Below are 23,012 nucleotides of genomic sequence, written 5' to 3' on the forward strand. Positions count from 1 at the left end.
ATTCCTCTTCTTCCTGTTTGTGTCCTCTGTTGCTGATGTTCTGGTCATGATGCATTTCCCCTGTTTTTGGTCCTTGATTGAAAAAAAAACACGAGTCTCATGAAGAAGCATCCACTAAGGCCTTTATATATGTCTGCATGTAAATCACAGCCTTCTTTACACTTTTACTACAAATCTTCACTTTAACCTCCTCGTAGCACCGTCAGAAGAAACATTAGTGTCTCTTCACAGGTGCCACACTGGGGCCGTGCACTCAGCGTACTTCTATTGAACCTGTGACATGAGAAAAGTCGTAAAGCTCTGGTGACAATTTTTGACCCCAGTGTAATAATGGTAGAAGAACTCAGGCTACTCATTGCTTATTTTACACGCCTGGAAACTTACTACAGTAGGATTTGTTCAGCACTCTTCTAGTTCTGACCAGTAGAAGCTTTAACTGTGACATTTGCACCTGCAGCCAATACAATGACTAACTTAAAATGTTGAAATCGAATTAAAACATTAACATTTTTACCACGTATGTAGCCTTAGACACCCTGTAGTGCTTTTTCATACATTATGTGCCTTTTTGTAATGGAGACCAGGAGTTCCATTAGCCTTTCTTGACTGACTGGTTGCGAATTAAAAACTATAATGAAGGAAATCACACATTGGTTGATAGTGAGTCTTTATTAGGGTTATTTGGGTTAATATTTAAGTGACTGCTCGTGAAAGGTGAAGAGCCCGGGGGACTGGCCATCCGACCTGTGTCAGGACGAGTTAGAGCTGTTCACGTTTAATCATTTGTTTGTAACTTAAATTATTTGGATATGTAAAAAGAGAAGTGGTGACAGCGCTCACCTTTCCTGGTTGCTTCTTTTGCAGGATGTGGAGCAGAAGAGTAAAAGCAGCTCAATCTCCTGCTTATGAGCTCCTGGAGCGAACCAAAGGCCAGGCTAGGGGGGTGTGGTTAAGGTGCTTTAATGTATATAGAAGTGTGTGAAGTCAATATCTTATTGACTTATTTATAGGATTGTTACAAATCTAATTATGTCTATGATGTGTTATATTGTGCTTGATGTTTTCTTATGGGGAGGTTTATGTTTTCGTTTAATTTGCTGACCCCCAGACTTGGTCTATTCCAGATGCTCACCTGAATCAGGTAGAGTATAAAAGGAAGCCTTTCCCCTTTAGAAGGTGGGGATTCTTTCCTGTGTCAACATGTGGGCTCGTTAATAAAGTCTAACATTTGATGGACACATTTTACTCCAGCCTCGAGCTATTTTATTGGAAGTGACCCACAGCCACAGGTACGCATAGTTAACTTGAGGTCTAGTAATTATGCCAGATGGATACACATCTGTGGATTGTAGCGCAAGGATAGAAAAGCAAAAATAGATCTTTGCATTAATAAAAATAGGCTTTTCCTCTACTTTGGTCTTTCTCAGAGCCCAGAGAAAGAGTCAGGAGATCACTGAAGCAGAGAGTAGATATTCAGCCATCCTGGGTGATTAATGTAAACAGTCTGCACAGCTTTCACTGGGCTCTACAAACGGCTTTACAATATGTTTCTCATTCACGTACTCACCCCAAGCAACAATGACGGCAGAGCTGCCATGCGGCGTCTCGACTGAGGACACTTGGGTAAACGGAGAGGCCGGGTATCGAACCGCTCCGCCACCTGAACCCTGCCCCCCCCTACGGAATATCTTTACAAAATTTAAATTCATCAAACAGCAGTCGAGATATTTCAGCCCTGTCCAAATCACAATTATGCAGAAACAATCAACTAGCAATCAACTTTGTGCGCCTGTTTCTCATAAGAGCTCGGTCAAATTACACACTGTGATTTGTGCTTTCTGTCAAACATCCCCACACATTTCCCAGGATAGTAGAAGAATAGCAAATAAATGACAGTCATTAAGTATTAATTTGCAGGCTTGTATGAATTCTTGACATTTGCCTCGGGCAAATAAGGTGCAGTGCAGAAACAAATTAAGCCTCCCTGTTTATATACGTTTCTTACACGTAAAGCTTTAAAGCGCACATCCTGTGCTTTCTTCTCCAACATGAAAAGAATGTGTTCCTGTAGGTGGTGTTTACTCCATGTTCTCAAAGGACTTTATTCAAATGATCTTCGTGTGTTGCTTTCTTTGATCTCTGGAAGTAAAGTGGATTTTATTGTAGCATATTACACTACTCTTACTCGAACTCAAACAGCAAATATGATGATGGTAACCGCTGCAGTAGCCTTCCACGTATAAAGTACTTATTTCTTTACCTTTAATTGCAAATTTCTGTTTGATGTGTTCCAAGAGCGTCCACTGGCATTCCCGCTTCATTGGACGCCCCCCACAGCTTAATAAAACATAAGTGTCTTATATCCTCTACAGTTTTCTATTTTTGTTGCATCAGAGATAGCAACGTGAGCACGGAGGAGAGAAGCCACCTTTTGTAGTGGCAGATCGTCAGGAAGACAAGAGGTTCCCATCTTCCCCTTTCTCCTTCTCTTGTAGCTGGAGCTGATAGACCTGATTATATTTTCCATGCCAGGCCTCACACAGAAAGCAAGTACATCAGTGCAGATATCAGATCAGCAGGAGATAACTTAAATAACTTGACAAAGATTAGACTTTGATTGGACACAGAGATTGTCTTATTGATCTCTGTGGCTCCATCAAACGTGATATGATCGTTACTTAAATGTATCCCATTAAACAACATTCAGGTCCTCACTCATTTTTCCAGTGATGCAGAATAACTAAATGCATTTCCTCCACAATCACGTGCATAAGTGCAGCTTTGATGCCCCTAAACCTGATTCATGTCTCTTCTTTTTGAATACTAAAAAAACATTAACAGGCACTAAAAGAAATCAATAATTTCCTTAACTTTTATTGCAGCACTGTGATTAAAAAGGCAGTTAGATCCAGCTGTTTTTGCAGAAGTGACAATTAAAAATCAAACAATTAAAATCTGATTGTTGTAAGTGCAGACTTTCACCTTCAATTCAAGCAGTTTAACAAAATAATTTGCTCAACTCTTTAGGAATTACAGACATTTTCACATTTTGTTATCCAACGTGCTAAACGGTCCTCTATAGGGTAAAGCAGCGGTGCCCAACCCCTGGGCCACGGGCCAGCTGTGAGTCGTTTGGTATCGGGCCGCGAGAGTTGAGGCTCAGCTGTGAAATTTTATCGTTATTTTTTTAACTCAGTTTCTCTTTTCCTGTGTACAGGTTCTGGTTTTATTTTGTTGTATTTATAACAGGTAATCTGCGACACCTTAAAGGCCGGTCTGTGAAAATATTGTTGGACATGAACGGGTCTGTGGCACAAAAAAGGTTGGTGACCGCTGGGATCAGGCTCCAGGGTGCCTGGCTGCAGTCACAGTTCTGACTCACTTACATCTTCCTATAACTCACAACTGCACACGAATATATAGCATTTTTCTACTCTGCCTGAATACTTCATTCACCCAAGCACCTTTTTTCTTTGCAAAGTGCTTTCCTTTAGCGTTCTCACTCCAATAAACACCTTAGAAACTCTGTGTTTAGTATCTTACCCACACAGACTGGAGCAGTCAGGGATCAAACCGCCAGCCTTCCCGAGATACAGCCGCCCTACAGCCCAAAGCGTATGACCCACGCTTAGTGGGAATTTTTACAATCCCCCCAAGAGTGGGGTTCAACAGGTTACCCACACCTCTCATCAAAAACACATCCTGGATAAAGGACAAACATCCACTCAGTGTGCCGTCTGTCCAGCTGTGGACATCTAAGGGCATCACAGACCTGTTATTATGCAGAAAGTGCATGATAATATTTACTGATGGAATTAGGAGAAATGTCTCGGAGGGACTGAATCTAGAGTTCCCAGAAGAACCCGTGCAGACACGAGGAGAATACGCAAACTTCACACAGACGGCAGGCTAATCGCACCAGCACCGCGCTGCTCCTGTACTCGTGTATTTCTAAACAAAATGAAATCTGATCCACCTGAAAATGGTTTGGAAGGACTTCAGTCGGGCCTTTAATTAAAACTGAAGCTTATTTCTTCCATAGTGCTGCTCATGTAAATGATCTGAATGTCCACCACTGTGCATTCCAGGAAAATCCCAGAATCCGTGCTGCACAGCAAAATCATACACATCACAGTTGGAGCACTAACCCGGGGAGCCGAACGGTTGCTGTTCTTCGGTGCTCATCCAACAGTCGATGCCACAGGTCATTAGCATTCACAGCAGCTCTCTGCTTCCCCCTTGCCATCAGTCCCACTTCATCAGTTAAACATCGAGCTCCTAACCCTGGCTTTGTTTGGTGGGAGCGTCCATGTCTGATAAGGGCCCCCCTGATACGTCTGACATCATTAATCACCGGCACCGTGGGAGGACAGTGGGCAGGTTGCAAGGAGCAAGTATCACCATCCTTCCCCACAGATCCATTTTAACGGTGCCGTGCTCCTAATTAATGGAGCCGGCCTCGTCTCTTCACACTCATGCCTCAAAATGCACGCGGCGAGGGATGTAAATGATGGTTTAAGATTTCTGCTCTCAGCTGGAGGGATAGCGTGAATCGACGCGGTGGCTGCATGCTTCCTCTGTATGCCAGCGGAAAAAGAGTGGAGCCTCAGTGGACAGAAAACTGATATTCCCACATACTTGAAAGGTGTAACCACAAATGTCAGCGCCATCAATAACGCGACCTTGTTGGTGACCATTTTTCTTCCTCGCATTAAGCAGCGACATGAAGGAGAGCTGTTAAAACAGTCAAAGTGGGAGAAAGATAAAACACGCAGACAGGAACTGCTGCTGGACCCAGTTTAATTCCTCATTACTGACGATGTGGTGCACTGGTTCACCGCTCAGAAAGCTTCACCTCACGTTTGCTGTCACAGCCGTGAGCGAGCCGGTTCTTAAGAGCCCAGACATGAGCTTAAAAAGCAGATAATGTACAATCAAAAGAAAAACAATGCTTGATATGGTGATTTTCTTCTTCTTTGCAGTCTTTGTTATTTTTCTAAGTTTGAATCTGTATATTTGCATAGAGATAAAACTCCTGAGGGGAGGAGAAAAAACTGCAAAACACAGAGAAATGCAAATTACTTGTGTTCAGGTGAGACTATTAAAAAAAGGTGTTACATAACACATTTCATCAGGAAGCCAATACATAAACAAAGGAGCAAATAGAAAATGTGTGTATGAATGTGTTAGCGAGTGCAGCAAATTATGTTCCTCCCTTTAGCACTTTTGCTCTGAGTTAAGGCGTCCTATCTCCATACTAATGTCTCCGCTCCAATCTTAACCGCTCCTGTCACTGCTCAAATTAATGGTACTTAGTCATTACCCACACCTGAGGGTAAAAAAATAAATAAAAATAAAAGGTTACTCTGAAAAAGATGCTCTAGTCAGAACAAAATAAACCTCCTCATTAACTACTTAGAGCTTCCTGCTGCACACAGAGATTCCTTGTATTTTTATTGTTATTTTCTTCTCTCCTGAGTAGCGTACCGCAGAGAGCCTCTTTGCCAGGCTCAATATCACTGGCAGTAATACCACCTTTGAATCTAATAAACAGCCAATCACCATCATTCACATGGTACTACTTAGTCCCCTCAGAGATTTGCAATTGTACACTCCCAGCAACCAGGGAAAGTTCAGTCATTGCTGGCAGGGGGTTAGCCCAATGACTGCAGTAAAAATAGCCCCAATCAAAGTACTTATAACACAATTATGCTATGTGGTGACCAAAAATAAGTTCATTTTTCAGTTCTCTTTATATATATAAAAATCATTGGATTAAATTGCATTCCAGCAGCAACAGATTGGTTTTCACAGGCTTCAGAGGGCTACGGAAGAAAATGAAGGTGCCCGAAGAGGAAGGAGCGGCATCTACTTTATTTTGCTCTACAAAACAGCGCTATTGAACATTCCAGGTACCTGGCAAATTTGGTGTCAAGATGCATGAAAGCCTACCTTGAATTTCAAAAGAATCCTTTCTGAAAAGAACTGAGGCGAAAATCCAGTCAGTTTTCTTCCTTTATGGGAAGTTGGTTGCTGTGGACACGTTAAAATCAACTGTCCTTATATAGTGCTTATCTACTCTATTCACTCAAAGCTCCAGCTGTTCATAAAAGCACTTTAATCAGTGCCTTTTAACTTGACACTGAAATACTCGCGCTACCAATTAATGTACTGGGAGCAACTCTGGGTTTGGTGTCTTGACGACCTGCCGTACCTTCTGAGCCACAGCAGCCCCAATGTTGAGAAGGTCACGCCTGGGGAGCCAGGACGTCTCTAAACCTGTCCTGGACATGGGACCCCTTTAGTCTTCCTGTGGGGGGGGGTGTAGCTCAGGAGGTAGAGCAGGTCTACCACTAATGGGAATGTTGGTGATATCCTTGGGCAAGATATTAAACTCAGACTGAATGAGACATGTTGAGTAGAGTGCTCTGAGTGCTTGAACAGAAAAGTGCTATATAAGAATCAGTCCATTTAGCATGCTTTGTGTGCAGTTGGCCTGTTGGTTGCTGCTTCCATGGACCAGCCTTAATGATTTGTGTTGACTCACGATTTATTGTTGGAATCTTAATCTTGTTTAAGTGTTTTTCCATTTCCCGAGCAGCTTCCCTTCTCTTGTGCTCCCTGATTCTCCAGTCTGTGTCTTACTTTTGTGCATGTGAGCGCACTTTTGGTCTCTCCTTCAGTTTACTTCCATGTTTATTTTGAAAGTTGCTTCCTAATGTAGCTGTGTGTGATTTTAATCCTCCCTTTGTTCCTTTCCTGCCCTTGTTATTGTTTTGATTGAGTTCACACATGCTTTGTTAATCCCCTCCCTGGTGTGTGCATATTTCTCTTTCAGTCTTTGTATTTCTCAAGCAGTTTTGCAATATGGTTGGCACATGGTGAAGCCATAACCACATAAATATCATCACTCGTGGTTTCCCAGCAGTGCTTTGCAATATAAAGAGATGACTGGTGCAGCTCACCTATCAGGGGGTTTATGATGTGGCGATTGCTATTTGCTGTTCTTAGACCGTAATATTCCTAAAGAACAGCAAAATGAACTAAAAGTGGAAAGAAATGTCCAGAAACTCAGATCTGCAAATTTTGTCTGCAGTGATGCAAAGGTTACTTTTAAAATGTATCCCACTACAGATTACAGATTACATGTATTTTGTATAAAGTATTCTGTTACGTTACTCAATGAGGGTAACGTATTCTGAATACTTTGGATTACTTGATATATTATCAAGCTTTTTACAACTACATGAATGTGATTTATTACTATTACTGAAGGTTACTCTCCATACCGATACAACCTAGAGTTTTAAACCTTAATATAAATGAGTAACAGTAGGTGGACATTAGGTAAGGCTGCACTTTTTTGCAGCAATCGCGTATATGAAACAGGTCCGCGGCTCCGAACCGTAGTAAAGGGGCCTCTGGCTAATACGTCGGGTTCGTGTCGGCTCGTAGCTGAAAACTAGCTTTACTTTGTTGTCTGGGTCAACTTTGCAGCGAGAGACAGAGAGAGGCGCTGAAAGGCTGCTCCAATAGAAAACAGGAACACAGAGTACAGTCGAGTCTTAACAGCTTACTTACAGCTGGGCTCGTCAGGCTCTCTGTTTGGCTGCAGTGGTTATTATTATATTTACATGCTTCCAGCTCCCGTTTCTGCTCGGGGCTGATTGCCGACACCACGCTAACCCCTCTCTGTCCTCTCTCCTCTTGCTACCACCAAATATTACCTGCTACACTCCAGTTCAACTCCCCAGTCTATGTTTCCACCCTCGAGTCGCCGCGTCCCCTCGTGGTTTGCATTTAGCCAAATAAACCTTGTAAAAGTCTTTTGCTGCCTCTGTGCTGCACTTGGGTTCAGTTTTGTTTCTGGCCTTTGGCCTGTTGTGAAAAAAAAGTTCTTAATTTTTCAATTTCTACTGTTTTTTTTCATCTGTCCGTTCGTTTTTTATATCGAATGGTTCCACAGTTTATGAAAAAAACTGGATATTTTCTATGAATTAAGAAGAGTTTCTGTTTTATAATTAGAGGATGTTCCTGTGAGAATGTGTCCTGTGTTATTATATTTTTATATTTACAGTTTAAGTCGTGCTGACAGATTTCTTCTCGTTTACATGATACATGCTGTATCATGTAATAAACTGAGAGAAACTGTTAAAACTGTGTTTCTTTATCTCACATTAAGATGTTGCAGTGATTCAATGTGTCGTTATCTGACAGATATCAGAGTTTATGTGGCTCTCGATGTAAAAGGAGTTTGACATAACTGGCCTAGATAAATCTATTTTATTAAAATGTAGGTTTCAGCATAATGATAGCATGTTGGCACAGTGGTTAGCACTGATCCTGGGTTTGAATCTACCACCCAGGTGGGAGTGAATATGAATAGTTGTCTGTCTGTTGGTATTACAACGTGTTTCGGGGTTTGCCCACCTGGATATCCTGGATGGATGCATGGATCTATTTCAGCACACATTTTAAACTTGTGCTTGACTTTTATGCGCATTCATCTCCATGTCATAACAAATGAATTTTAAAAAGCTTGACTTGGGTCAACTTCTTAAAATAAAGTGTCATAAATACATCATGTGAAAGCCAAAAACACACTGCCGTAAAGTTTGAGTTTGACTTTGAGCATTAAGCTGACAGTAGCTCAGCTTACAGTCAGATTGTGTTATCATACACTGATATACGCAGAGTGCTGACCCACTGAGTGCTGCGCTGTAAGATCAGCTTGTATGTTGGATCAAACTGCACTGATTTGACGTTGTGCATTAGAAAAGCTTTTCCCTCCGTCTGTCAATCTAAACGACTCCACTCCCGAATGCAGCAGCTTGTTAAAACCTCAACTTGAGATTTAAGTGGGGCACAATGGATCTATACGTACCTGGGGTCTAGCTATGCAGTTGCTCCTGCTCAGAAGAGCATGAAGTGTGTTGTAGGATCTAATTGGAAAAAGGAGACCACACCTGAATCACCAGAGTGCTCTAGCAAAGAGAATACAACCCAATTTTAGCCCTCTTTTTTCTCACACTGTCGGATGATAGGACACTCAGACTAGACTCGAGAAGAGTGTTCTGTGTGTGTGTGTGTGTGTGTGTGTGTGTGTGTGTGTGTGTGTGTGTGTGTGTGTGTGTGTGTGTGTGTGTGTGTGTGTGTGTGTGGGCATGTGTGTGTGTGTGTGTGTGTGTGTGTGGGCATGCCTGTGTGTGAAACTGTGGAGGTTCTGAAAACCTTTTGAAAGCACCTCCAGCAGTATAAGTAATACTGAATTAGCATATTTATATTTTTATGCTGTAACCCAAACCTAAACATCTCTTTCAGCCTGTGCTCATGGACACAAACTTTAAGCACTTTTTTTATGCTATTTTCTGCTCCTTAATTAGCTGCTGTGGAAAGTTGGCCCTCTCTCACCTCTCTATTAAGAGACCCTGTGCTCTCCAGGGTTGGAAAAGCATAGAGTTGACAACCAAAACGTTCAGCTTCTGTGTGTGTATCTGTGGAGGCGTGTGTGTCCGTGTCAGATTAAAGTAGAAAGTGATGAAACGATTCCTTTCTGTTGGTAAGCACGCAGAGAGAAAACAGGCAGCGGGATCCTTGACACCCGAAACCCATGCGCCGGGTCCCACCACAGGAGGGCACTGCATCGAGTGTGAGTAATTACATGTGTGAGTACTTTGCTGCCCTGTAGCTTCTAAGAATCCCCGTCATAATTATCTCCCCACACAGAGCTGCACAGTCTCTCAGGCACACACTGCAAAACCACACTCTCATATTGTTCCAATATGTCTCTCAGGCGTGCTAATTATGGGAATCGAGAATTGATTTTCGTGTGCTGTAACATCCTTGTGGGTTGCGCTCGTGTTTTAACAAATGGGATGAGTTTCTGTGGGTTAAAAGGCTGCGATAGCCACAGTATACACAGTGAACATACTGGTCCATTAATCTCCTGCAGTCCTCAACAACAACAAACTCGTGCGCTACTTCTGAACGAGGACAGGATGCGGTCCGAGTCCGTCCTCCCGTATTGGAAAGTCATATTTGCTGACGCACAAACGCAGCCCAATCATTTACAGCACAACAACCAAACCAGCCGTCTCAGTTACACTTAAACAACTGAGTCGTGCCCACGCCTCCTGGTCCCCCAGCTGCACCACCCCCGCACAATCCATAATGAGATTCCTGGCTGTTTTGCCATTGATACTCCATGATGAACTTTAATGAGATGCTTTGGAAAAGATGAGCTCAAATCAGCACTTTTCCTTGGAGTGCAGGCGCCGGCTCAGAGGAAGAAGAAGTGGAAAAAAAGAAGCTTTTGCCAAGGGGTGGTGGCGGTGAGGGGGGTCAGCATCGATCCATATGCATTGTCTCATTAATTTCGCCAGAGGTGTGGATTCCTCGTGATCAATATCCAGCGACTGCATCTTTATTCTTCTGTGTAACCTATTACTGTCTGTGAAATGCAAGGCCCGGACAACAATTAGAGCTGTGGAGCAGGCAAGGCCAATCAATAGCATAGATGTATGATCTGTAAAGAAGGAAGCAATAACTAGTCAAAGGTACAGGGTGAATTCTTCCAAGGCTAAAGGCTAATTTGGTTGAGTGACTCCACCTCAGTCAATGGCCACCATGCTTCTCCAGAGCTCAGCCTTAATAAGAAGAGGGACCTTCAAGACTTTTTACAATACAGCTCTGGGTTCCAGGGTCCTTTCCATCAATCTGCTGTGATGAAAGCAATGATGTCTTCACTTCTTTGCCTTTTGCACAAAGCTCTGGACTACTAAAGGGCTCATAGACACTATAGGTATAAATACGACTGAGAAATATATGGAGGCCATGAAAACTACAGTATAATGTGTACATTAAAAAGAGGAAGGTTTAAGGTGTTGCAGATAAATACAACAAAATAAAACAGGTACCGGTACCAAAAAAAGAAGATTTATTCATAACACACAGGAAAAGACCCAGGGAAACCCAGTTAACAATAAAATAAATAAATAAATAAATAAATAATGATAAAAAACATGAATTTCACACCCGAGCCTCAACTCTCGCAGCCTGGTACCAAACAACTCACGGACCTGTACCGGTCCATGGCCCAGGGGTTGGGACCGCTGCTATAGAAGTCTGCAATAAGAGGGCTTCTGTTGTGAGCTCTGTTTAGTTTATGGCCTTAGTTCAGTAGTTTGGCTAATATCAGAAAAAAGCCTGTTTTGGCCAATAAGTGCACACTTTCTTGCTCCTTGTTAGGTCAGTTTTTTGGAAATGAAATGCTCATCTCGAACATGATAGCTAAAGCCATCTTTTATACTGTGTATAGGATCATGGTAAAGAAACTGGAGTGAACAGCAAGATGCAAATACATTAGGAATAGAAGAGAAGTCGAATGCTTATCTGTTATATATAGAGAACTTAAATAGTGCATTTTATAGCTAGCGGCGCATCACTGAGCACGGCTCATTTCCAAGTTAGTGAACAGCTCTCTGAAGATGGTGTAAATATATTTGTTCTGCTAGCAAGAAAATAGCAAAAGAATGCTATAACAGAAAACAGCCTTATATATAACGAAGCTGTATGCAGTTATGTGCACAGCTGTGCATGATTAATGCTAGCAGGTATGTTTGTAATGCTCAGTTGTGTGTACTATTGTAGAATACACATGCACAGCTTCTCAGCTCCAAATGTCACTAATTTGCATATTCTGGTTGACTTCATTTTGAATGCCAGCAGCTTATTCTTACTTCTGATCGTCCAAGTCTGTTTCAAAACCATTTTTGAAAATGACTTCCTGTTCTTAAAAAGTTAGTCTGAGCTGTACTTCTAAAGTTTCGACCACCACTAGAATGCTAACATCCTAACTATGCTATTGGTGGCACTTGTAACAGTAGCAATGCTATCGCCCTCAGCTCAAGAGTCTTAAAAATGTGTCAAGGAAGGCTAACTAATTATGATGTTGATTATATGAATAATGATGACATTAGAGAGGTGATTAGGACAGGAGCATCATCATGGTTTTCTAAGTAACGATTTCAATGTTTTGATGCAATCGGGGTTGCCAGGCTGGGGGCTGATGACAGGCGTGCAGCTGCAGAGAAAGATGACGTCCTTGCGTAGCTCAAAGCTTCCTCGCCCAGCTGTATTTTCATATCAGCAGTACAGCGGCTGTTAGCATATTAGGCTGTCCTTTTCTGCCAGTTCCTGCCATGGTTTACAAGTAAATGGAATGACTATAAATCACCGGTAAATCACACAGCAGAACTAAGATTATGTTGAGAATAATAACATAGCTATAAATCTTCCATGGTGCTGACTGGACTGGACAAAAACACAAGTTTATTCTGGGGGTTTGTAATATAATTTCCAATTCAGATTAGCCTGACATTGATGGATTGCATCATCATTCTCTCAAAATGCAAACGGACTTTTTTTTTGTTGACAGGCTGACAATTTGACGTTATTTTATTGTGTGGGTGGGCTGCTTCATCAGTGGTTTGTGGGAATAAAAATCAACTCAGATTGTCAGATTTTCAAATTTTTATTAAGTCTGAGTGAAAAAGTTTGGAGGGCAAACTTTGCTGTTTGCTATTTCCACGACTTCGCATAGAGTGACTCATCCCGTGGCTCGGGCAGTAGCGGGGATGCAGCTTATAGATATTGGTGAACTGTATGTCTAACAGCTTCCTTGCTGTCTTTTTCAGAGTGCAGAGGCACTTACTGGAGAACAGTGATGGCTGTTGGTCATTTGTGTATGGATTTCACTGCCACGTTTGAGAAGTTGCGGCTCTCAGGTATTCACTGCAGCATGAAAAGCAATAAATAGCAAAGCTATCTCACTGTTAAAGTCCACTTAGCTCCTGAGGGCCCGGTGCTCTATATGTAAATGAGAGTGCCTTGTAACAAGCACGTCGTCACGCACACACACATTGAAATCCTAGCTGAAGAACGCACGCACATGCACGCGCGTCTACCAAGTGACTATGACAGTGCTCTGCCTTAGATGAAAACAAAATACTCGTGAAGTTCTTTCCTCCAGCAGGCTGGACGCGAGGTGACTGCGTCGTCCTCCACCATTCAAGTGCTTTTCTCTTGTTTTCCTTTTCCTCGCACTTCACACTGACTCAGAAACAATCGAATTAGACATTGTGTTTGCCAGGCTGTTAATATCCTGAAAATCACCAGGTGGTTTGGATCTGTTTTTGCTCTGCCTCACACGCGCTTATTCAAAGCGAGCCTTTAAGCTTTCCATCACAATATTGGGACAAGAGATGAAAGCCAGAACCTTTGTTTGTTCGACCCCACCCCTCCGAGGTTTACCACTGACCTGAGAAAGTCTGAAGGTAATGCCAGTTAATCAAATACATCAGTCAGAGTGAAGAGAACGGCAGCGATGACCCCAGTCCGGCTCTCACCGCTGTGGCGTCTTCATGACAGGAAGGGTCGAACCGCATGGAAAAACAAACTTCAAAAATGAGTGGGTATTTAATTAACCATGACAACATAGTTTGGCTTAACGAGCATTTCTTCCCCGACTAAAGTCTGCCATCCATTCTCTTGAGCTTCTCACAGTTGCTCAGGGCAACTCAACATATTTGCCAGCTAGCCACTAAAATGAGTGGGAAGCTTGCCAAAGCTTTGTAAATATACATGAAGATGAAACAGCTCTGCCAACTTCCTTCTGGTACACTGGGAATGAAGCTCTAATGAAGTATATTTCATGCTAACTTTTTGTAATGGAGCCTTTCTGTCCTGAATGACACACATTTGCACAGCTGCCCAACATGTGTTTGACCTCTGAATAATGCTTTACTTCAAGACTTTTTATGATATCCAGTAAGAATAATGACAGTGAGTCACGAGCCAGACTGGTGTAACACATTTAATAGCAAGGCCTGGCTAAAGCCTGTTTATGAGGCCCAAAATCATATACATCAGTTTAACTCCTGTGTGAGCTACACTCTTTTATTTTCTCGTGATGGTGGCATTAATAGTAGCATTAAAATGTGTTTTTTCCACCGTGGTTTGGTTACAGCTCCTCAGTGGGGTTGCTGTGGTGAGCATCCATCACCCTCCAACAGGCTGCTCTCTTCTCTCTCCATCAGGAATCACAGAGTGACACCTCGTTAATCCAACCGTGAAGATTTGCAAAGCAACTTGTGGATATTTTTACTGTAGTTTATATAATGCACGGGTCACTGTATACGTGGCAGTGCAGAAGTACACAACCAAGTACTTCAGTGAGCCGTAGTCACTGTAGTGAATATCCTGCACATATGTAGGACGCTGAATCCTGCGCACAGCTAACATGTAAAGTTTTTACTGGAACGTTTTAACAATTTGTCTCTTTTATATTCTCTGAGTATAACTGAAAGGGAAAGCAGGCGCCTCTTTTGTATCTACAGCAGTATTTAATATATCGCTTTGTAGCCCTGCATTTTTATTTATTTGGCTTCTTTGCATTTACCAGCTGCCTCGTCACAGTGAAACAAGAAGGATCCAGCTCTTGCTGCTAGCCTGCTAATGCTACATTTCTATGTGACAGGACGATGGCTAGGCTAATAATGAGCTATAAGGCTTTTGCTGGCTGTTTAATTACCATTTGTGACTGTTATACATTTTATATTGATAGTAATTATAATAACAATGATGATAGTAGTACTCAACAACATTACAAAATACTAAATACTTTACAAAACACACAAAAAAGGCAGAAATTATCTAAATGTAACTGAAAAATATTTAAAGGTTTATTGTAAGAACATTTCAGTTAATGGTGCAAATTCACATTTCATATATTTTTTATTTTGACAAATGTCAAATCTGAGGTTAAAAATGACAAATTGAAGTGTTGGAAATGTCAAGCTGCTGTTCACTGTTGGATATCCTCCAACTCCGCCTGCCACGAGGAACCCGTGAAGCTCTTTTCTAAAACTGAGCGGTTTCTGTCATATTTCAGCTTTGACTATAGAACACAGTGACTGGATGTGCATCAGACGTCGGTGGTCTCTGCTCATGCAGCTTTTACCTGTGCATATTGGTCCTCACAGAGGTCTTTGGTCCACCTCATCATCAGAGTGTAGGCTCCATAGCTCAGCGGTTAGAGCACTGGTCTTGTAAACCAGGGGTCGTGAGTTCGATCCTCACTGGGGCCTTACCTGTGTTACCTTATTAGCACAATTTCATTCTGATGTGCTAAAAAATGAAGTGTCTACTCACCATGCTCTTGGAGAACCGCCAATACTTTCCTGATTGATGGCAAACCACTTCTTTATTGATCTACGCAGAGGTCTCAAAATCCCTCATTAATCGTGCAGGCGACGTCAAGTCTCGCCGTTATGGGAAAAATGGAGCATTTTGTACCCAGCGTGCATGCATCCCTTAGAATACACAGTGCCAACTTCTTTTACATACATGTAAACATTTTGCAAATTTCATAAATGTCCAGCTAATCAGTGAATGGTCGCCTGCCTCTGTGTTTTGGCCCTGCGACTGCACTAGTCCAGCGTACACGCTAGCCCAAAGGCAGCTGGGAATTGGATAAGTGGAAGAAAAACGAATGGATGGAACAAACCCAGGAGGACTTTAACGTTTTGTGATCCCATCTTGGCACCGCTGCCAAGTTTATGGCAACTGATTGTCCAATAGTCTCGAAGCCGACACACAAGTAAAAGAGTCCTTACACTTGTTATAGATGTAGCCATAAATTCTGTGTGGAAATGTGTTACAGTGTAGCAAGAGTCGATTAAAATCAGATTTTTTGTTGTTATCATCCCCATTCCCAAAGCCTGTAGCTATTATGCAGTGAAAACATATATTTGCAACTTTTGTTGAACAGGTGAAGCACACTGCAGTATTTCAAGGGCAGCCACTTGGCACTGACAATGCATGCTGGGTCTCACCTAGAAGGCAAAGTACCCGAACAGCAACATATTTTTTTAATCAAGGACCAACAGCATGAATTCATTTCAAAAGCCCAATCCTTACAGTGTTAGCTTAGACTCGACTCCTTGTTCTTCCACGGCACAGATCATTAAAATATGCTTAAATGTCTGTGGTTTAAAAAAAAGAAAGAAAGTAAGAAGGGGAAAAACTGCCCTGAGAAGTAAAGTGAGTGACTGTGAATCACTCTTAGATCTTATTTCCCTTAGCTAGCTGAGTTGTTCATGTTAAAGTTGTTTTATTTATAAAAGCATTCCAGCTGAAGCCTTTCATGTTAGCTTAGATTCACTGCAGGCTTAAGAGTCAGACTGAAGCAAGCTAGCTTCAGAGACAACATCGGTTTTTTTTCACCTTTTTGTTGGGAAGAAAGGGTACAAAAATAGTTTCATACAAGCGTAATATCCAATGTGACAGGCTTTAGCGCGGGTGAGCAATTTCGGAGCAAGTTACCCGCCCCTGTCTGTCTATTTCTGTGCCGTAAAGCACTGCGAGCAATCGTAACCCATGCCCAGCTCGATCATAAATGAAAGTGACTTTGAGAGCAAACAAACAAACAGAGCTTAAGTGAATCAGTTAGGCAGAAAGAGGCATGTGGCAGGCAGGCAGGTGATGGATGGTGGCGCTTAGGAGCCGTGACTTTTGGGTAAGTGACAATGACACACATAAAGGCCACCATTACCCATTTTAAGATGCGGTTAAAATCCTTATCGACCCGCCCGCCTCACTTGCCAATATGCCAGAGCATCACGCCAGCTGGAGCTAGATGGCAGGCGGGGAGTGATTTGCATTGACGAGAACTACCCCATCCCCACTTTATAACACTTGCACACACTCTTTATAGACAAGTTTCCTTATGTGAGCAGGGTTTCAAACCCAAAAGAGAAAAGCACCCATAGTAGCAAATTATTGATGGATTCCAAATGCTGCACTTTGCAATTCGTCACAAATGCACTTCAGAGTAAAAGTGTGCTGCAGAGTCAAATTAATACCTTGACACCAATTTGGTTGAGGACACTTTCTTCCACATTTCCTAATGCTGCCAAGTGACTCTCACATGTGCTGAATAATTGCATGAAATTACAGCTTCTTCCACACTTTTCAAATGTGCACACATGCCAAAATCAAACCTCGTGTGATGCATCAATAGGCCTACATCAAGCAGCAAATGGCTTTTTTGTTCTTCCATGTTAAAAAGCACATCTGTTCACGTAGCTCGCGTCCATCAAACTGGTGATTCTTTCAGTCGGACATGCACAGACACACCTGTCCTATATTTTCACACGACACTTTGGGAAGTCTTCCTATTTGCCTCAGAATTGTAGCTGGAGCAGTATATGAGACATGAAAGAGAAAAATTCAACTCGTTTTTCCCCATTTCTGAAAACAGTCTTAAAGCTACAAATTCGGGATGAACGTGGGCCGTGTGTCCCTGCCTTCATGAGCGCTCTAAACACTATGTTTCTGACCTAAAAACTGTTTCGAGTAAACTCGCATGCTGTTTACTCAATAATCAGGCAATTTTTGTTTTTCACTCTTGAAAGCTACTGGAACAGTAGCAGAAGCTCGGGGCTCAAAATATGACACAAAGTAAGTGCTGGTTTGAAAACTGCACATGTGGTGTCGGTGTAAGCATGTATATAAATGTTGTATTAGGTGTTTTTTGTTTGTTTTCTGTAGACGAGTAGTCGGAAGAGTTGGATTTGGATTACACATGAAAAATTTAATTACACCTAGTGTGGATCAGGATAAAAAGTAGACTACTTGACCTTATATAATTATTTTGTCTTGATAAAGTGGAACCAAGCCTGTGAGCATGTGACGCACTTCACTAACCACATGGAATAAACACAAACTCCTGGTTTGAAGGTTTCATTCAAGGTGTCATCACCACAGGTAGGCATGAAACGTCCACTTCTAGCTAGCTGCAAAGTCCATGTAAACTGGCTAAAGTTTGATGTTAAGCAAGTTACTTCATCAAGCGATAACCACGTGTTACATAGCACCTACATGTTTTGCCCTCTGCTAATAACTGGGAAAATTGCATGTTTAATAAGAGTGCTGCTATCCATCAAAGGCAGCTAATACTGTTGTTCTGTAAGAGAGAAAGTAGAATGAAAATGTTGCCATCAGTAACAAGTCCGTCATTAAACAAGTGCCAGTACCTGCCAAGATGTGTGCTTTATGATTTGGTATTATATCAGTGTCTAAAGGCTTATGTGCACATGCTTTGTTGCCATAGAAAAAATAAATTATTGGTCTACAAAAGCACTTCTGGTCACTCTCATTGATTTTCCTTCCATCAGTCCATCCACTTTTTCACTGTTCGGGTCAAAGGGCAGCATCGTGTACACTTATGTAGACAAAGGACAAGTTCACCCTGCCGAGGACAGGATTATCAGGGTCCCACTCTGGAGCCTGCCTGGAGCCCCAGCCCAGTCCCATGGGCTGACTGAGCCTCCTGTTGGGCCCATCCCATGCTGGAGGGGCTGCACGGGTTTGTTGTTGTGGGTTGGGTGGCAGTCAGGGGCGGGAGCCTTTACTGAGATCCTCCTTCCATACAAAGTTTAGATGTAACATTACAATCAAATAAATGATAATTGCTAAAGATTACTTCTAATAGCCTGAGGCTTTTTTGAGTGTTGAGTGTTTTCATATTTTGCTTTTACGAGAGAAAAAGCTCAGTTCACAAAGTTCACAGAAGTCAGGAAAAGTCTCTGTATGATCAGAGCTGTCTTGTATTTTGTGCCAGTGAGGTAAACGTCTGTCAGTAGTTATGTTTTGGTCAAACGTCGTAATTTCAGTCCCAAGCTCTTGAGTGAAACCATACTGTTGTTGTCCTTATCTACAGTTTCCACTCTCTTACATTTATTCAGTATTTATGTGAGCTAAGTGCTCAGAACTTTAACTTTTTGAAATGAAAGCCATAAATTCATCCTGCATAATGACGCCTTCAGTGTGAATGTCTGCGTTAACAATACAGTAGCTGAGTCCAAAAAGTATTTTCAACCATTCATACTTTGATTTGTGTAAAGGCGTTAAGGCTTCAAGGATTTATCTGTGTTTAACTAACATCACCTCTATATCACCAGATATAATTTATTCTACCAGAGTTAATGGAAGTGTTGAGGTAAACAGCAGAATTCATTCAAAATATTGTAATCATTTCATCTGCTGCTTGATAATAATTTTGCATAATATTATTTGCATATTATTCACATCTAGGCCCACTTTCAATTTACTGCAAATCTACTCAGTTTAACCCTTTAAGTATGAACGTAAAGCGCTAAATGAAATTAAATCGCAGCGTTTAAAGTCACGTTTAAAGCGCCCTGAGCGATGCCTGAACATAGGAGTCATTTCAGTGTGAGGGAGACCGACTCCGAAGGCCCTCAGACAAGACCGAGGTGGAGATGAAATGGATAAAGACTATGAATAGAGATTCCATTTTCCCCAAGTTAGAGCATGACACACACAGATACAGGGCACTCACAGAAAATCCATAAATGCAAATGGGTGTTTCAGATGCACCGTGGTGGCTGCAGGACACGAGGAACTGCACATCAACAAGCTCGTTGGTTCATGAGGGGACGAGTGGGTGCTGCATTGATTTCTGGCAAACGCCTTAAAGTTGATTTACTTATTCTTGGATGATATTTATTTATTTACTTGCTGCCTGTCGTGTCTTTTTTTTTTTGGTATTGTTCTGAACACTGAGTTAGGAGGTAGCCACACACTGAAGACAACAACTGTGGCTTTATTATCTCACATAGGTGCTTCAATTTTTTATCAGAACCGTTGGGAGGAAAATATTACAACTCAAAATTAGATGACTCACCCACAACTGTCTCTCGTGTGACAGCAAATAATTCATCACAAATTGGAAGCGTTATTAGATAAATCCTCGATGTGTCTGACTGTGGGTGTAAGGGATGAAGTGGCAGTGCTGGATTCAAATCTTCAAATGTCAAGTAGCTGTTAATTATAAACTGTATATGACCTCTTTGTCTTTTGAAGCACATGGCCACTTTTTGTTTTTGCTTTTCATCCAATGCATCATCCTCACTTGAGACCCTTTTTCCAACTCCCCAAAGCCTAAATGCCACGAACAGCCTCCCTAGAGCTTTGTGATAGACGAAAACCATGAGGCTGCTATGAATAGTCTTCTTTTTCTTTCTTCCCCCGAACAAGAACATGAGACACGACCGTCACAGTGCTGGGAGAAAATCTATACATGCAAATCATGGTGTGTTTATTGTGGTAGCTACCGAGCAAGAGGATCTCCATATCAAAGCACGATTAGCTAACCGGTTGATGCAGTTCAGTGGTTTTCAGATTGATTTCTGGAAAAAATGATCACCGTGGATGTTCTTGTTTCCAGGGTATCGTGTTTCCTACTCAAAGAAAGCTTGCTAATATTTCCACACCCACACCATGTGTCGAGATACATGAGCTACCTGTCTGACACCGGCAGTCAGGAAAACAGTCACAAAACAACCCCGAGCGACAGTAAATGAATACATAAAAGACGTAAAACTAAAGTTATTTAACTGAAGACAAAGACTGGACATAAAAATATTTGTTTTTCAAAACTGCCAGAGAACAACAACATGTCACGATGTGCCGTAGGGCCTCAACAACCTCTGGCAGTAGAGGGTAATGTGCATATAGCCCATGAGGCAAAGCCCGGGGCAAAGAAGCTCACTGGATGCTACCAGAAGGTGTCAAATAAGGTTATAAATGTCTGGCTCCTCCTTTCTTACCTCCTGTGGATTTTGTTCAGTGAGACCCTGAAGAGCAAAAGTGGAGAACTTGGACCTTCTGCCCCCAATAAAAATGTGTCTGTAAGAGCTGGTTTTAAAGGAACAAGTGCAAACTTGTTTCCACTTAAAGGCCAAAGAATGTAACAAAATATTAAATTCATGCTGACAAATTTATTGAAAGTGACTTTCAGCATGACGTGCAAAACAGATGGTGCCAACGAAGAGACAAGAGTCTGAATAAAAGTACACGTCAAACAAAGTCGTTAAAACGATCTTCTGTGATAACGTTACTGCGTGATTTTAATTGTACAAGCACTTTATTTTCACATGAAGCACAGCTGATAGGCAACATCTGCATCTACAGCAGCTGTGGCTCAGGAGGCGGGTCTGCTATGATCACACGGTTGGTGGTTTGATTCCCGGCTCCTCCAGTCCTCTTGTTTACATCAAAAAACCTAAATAAACTGCACAATTTAGGTGTTTAGGCAATAAATTCACCAAGTATGACATAAATTCAAACTCATATATGCAACTTCAAATTTAATTCTTCTTTTTGTTTTTTACTTATGAGAAGGTTATTATTATTTATTTTTTAATGGTTTCAGGGTTTAACGGGTTATGTGACCTTAGCCAAGACACTAAACTGCAAATTTCTCCTCCTGCATGCACAGGATTGTGTGGGTGATAGAAAAGGCGTAAGAGAGGATTTAAAGGCACATCATGAAACGGCTGTATGAAAGGCTGAATGTGGCTTGTAGTGAAAAAGTGCTCAGTTAGAAATGCAAGGCGCTATATGTAAGTACCGGTCTGATGAGGTGTCCCAGTAGGTGGGAGCTGCGACTATTTTTAAAGTTCATATTTGACCCCCTGGGTTAGCTCTGCCACTGTAGTAGTAAACAGACCTGAACCTGACATTGGAGCTACAACATAAGAGTGAAAGTCACGAGGGAGATGTACTTAGTCTTTATCACACACTGACTCATGTTTTATCAGATGGAAACACTATCAAATAGCTTAGCAGAGCCCTTTGGAGTTTCTGATTTGCACCAGTGAAATAAACGGTATCTTTTCAAATACGTTAGAGACAACAGGCCGTGTGATTCAAGTCCTGCTCCGCTAGCAGATACATTCGAGTGCTGCTCTTGGTCCACAGCACTGCTTAGGTGTCAAAATAACATCCACATACAAGTCAGGCCTCAAGGTTTACCAGCAGAAGGTTGCATGAACATTCATTGTAATATGAATCGGATTTACGTGCTATTTACATGAGATTTTTAAGCAAATCGCAAAGTAAGAAATAATAATATAGTGAATTTAGAGCCCAAAGGAGGAATCCACGAGCCAGTTCCTTTCTCACTTCCACACAGAAAAGAGGTCAGAGCTTCAACTGAGTGCAAAAAAAATTCAGATCCTTGATCAAGTAGTCCTGAGCTACAACAACAAACATACAAAATCCACACATTTGAATATGTAACACGATGCGTTTGAAGACATTCGGCATGATTTGAAACGGCAGCTTTGGAGTACATGCCCGAGTTCATTTATATTTTACTGGGTGGATGTAAACTGCAATCATGGATCATTTATTATTGTAGTCAACATCTTTTCGCAAGCTTGCATGTCAGCAATGCAAATGTGAGGCATGTTATTGCTTTGGACTACGTGTCACATTTGCATCATGGCGGTCAAAGACATGTCAAGCAGGCATCGTCCAGAAATGTGACAAACATTTACGCCTAACCTGACGTTTACCTTTAAAAAATGAGCCCAGTCTTTGATGTATACAAGCAGACTTTATTAACACAGTAGCCATAATGAGGAAATGTATCAGATTTCAGAAGCATAAGTATTATTTACACACGATTACTGTCTCCACAATTTGACTGTTTCATAATAGGTTCTTAAGACTGAGTAAAGAGATGAATAGATGCAGACTTAACATCGACCACCAGTACGTGATTCAGTCAGAACGGTTTGCAGCTGTACTTAGAGAAGCAATGACTGCTGGCATTGGGCTGATTCAGCAGCTAAACAGGTGCTGTTGGAATTATATCAGACAGGATCCATTCATACTTAGCATATCCACACTTTGCATTAGGCAGCATAAAATTTGCAGGAGAATAATTGAATTATTAAATACTTTCCTGACATCAGGGTGAACTTGATAAAAGATCACCTTCACAAACCGAAGACTGAAGAAAAAAGAAACATTAGATTTTTTTTACTACTTTAGGAAAGCAGAGTTTCTGCTTTTAAGGCTTGAAATGAGAATATTTTAGCTCAGCAGGAGCACACACACACACACACACACACACACAC

General features: G+C 41.7%; 1 non-coding gene across 1 annotated transcript; it reads left to right on the forward strand.

Moving 5' to 3' along the window:
- Window positions 1–15,073: 15,073 nt before the first annotated feature.
- Window positions 15,074–15,146, forward strand: trnat-ugu (transfer RNA threonine (anticodon UGU)). The gene has a single exon. It is a non-coding gene; the product is annotated as a tRNA-Thr (tRNA).
- The last annotated feature ends 7,866 nt before the right edge of the window (window positions 15,147–23,012 follow it).

This window comes from Pundamilia nyererei, unplaced genomic scaffold (assembly GCF_000239375.1).
Source record: "Pundamilia nyererei isolate P.nyererei 1_Seehausen unplaced genomic scaffold, PunNye1.0 scaffold00013, whole genome shotgun sequence".
Lineage (NCBI taxonomy): Eukaryota > Metazoa > Chordata > Actinopteri > Cichliformes > Cichlidae > Pundamilia > Pundamilia nyererei.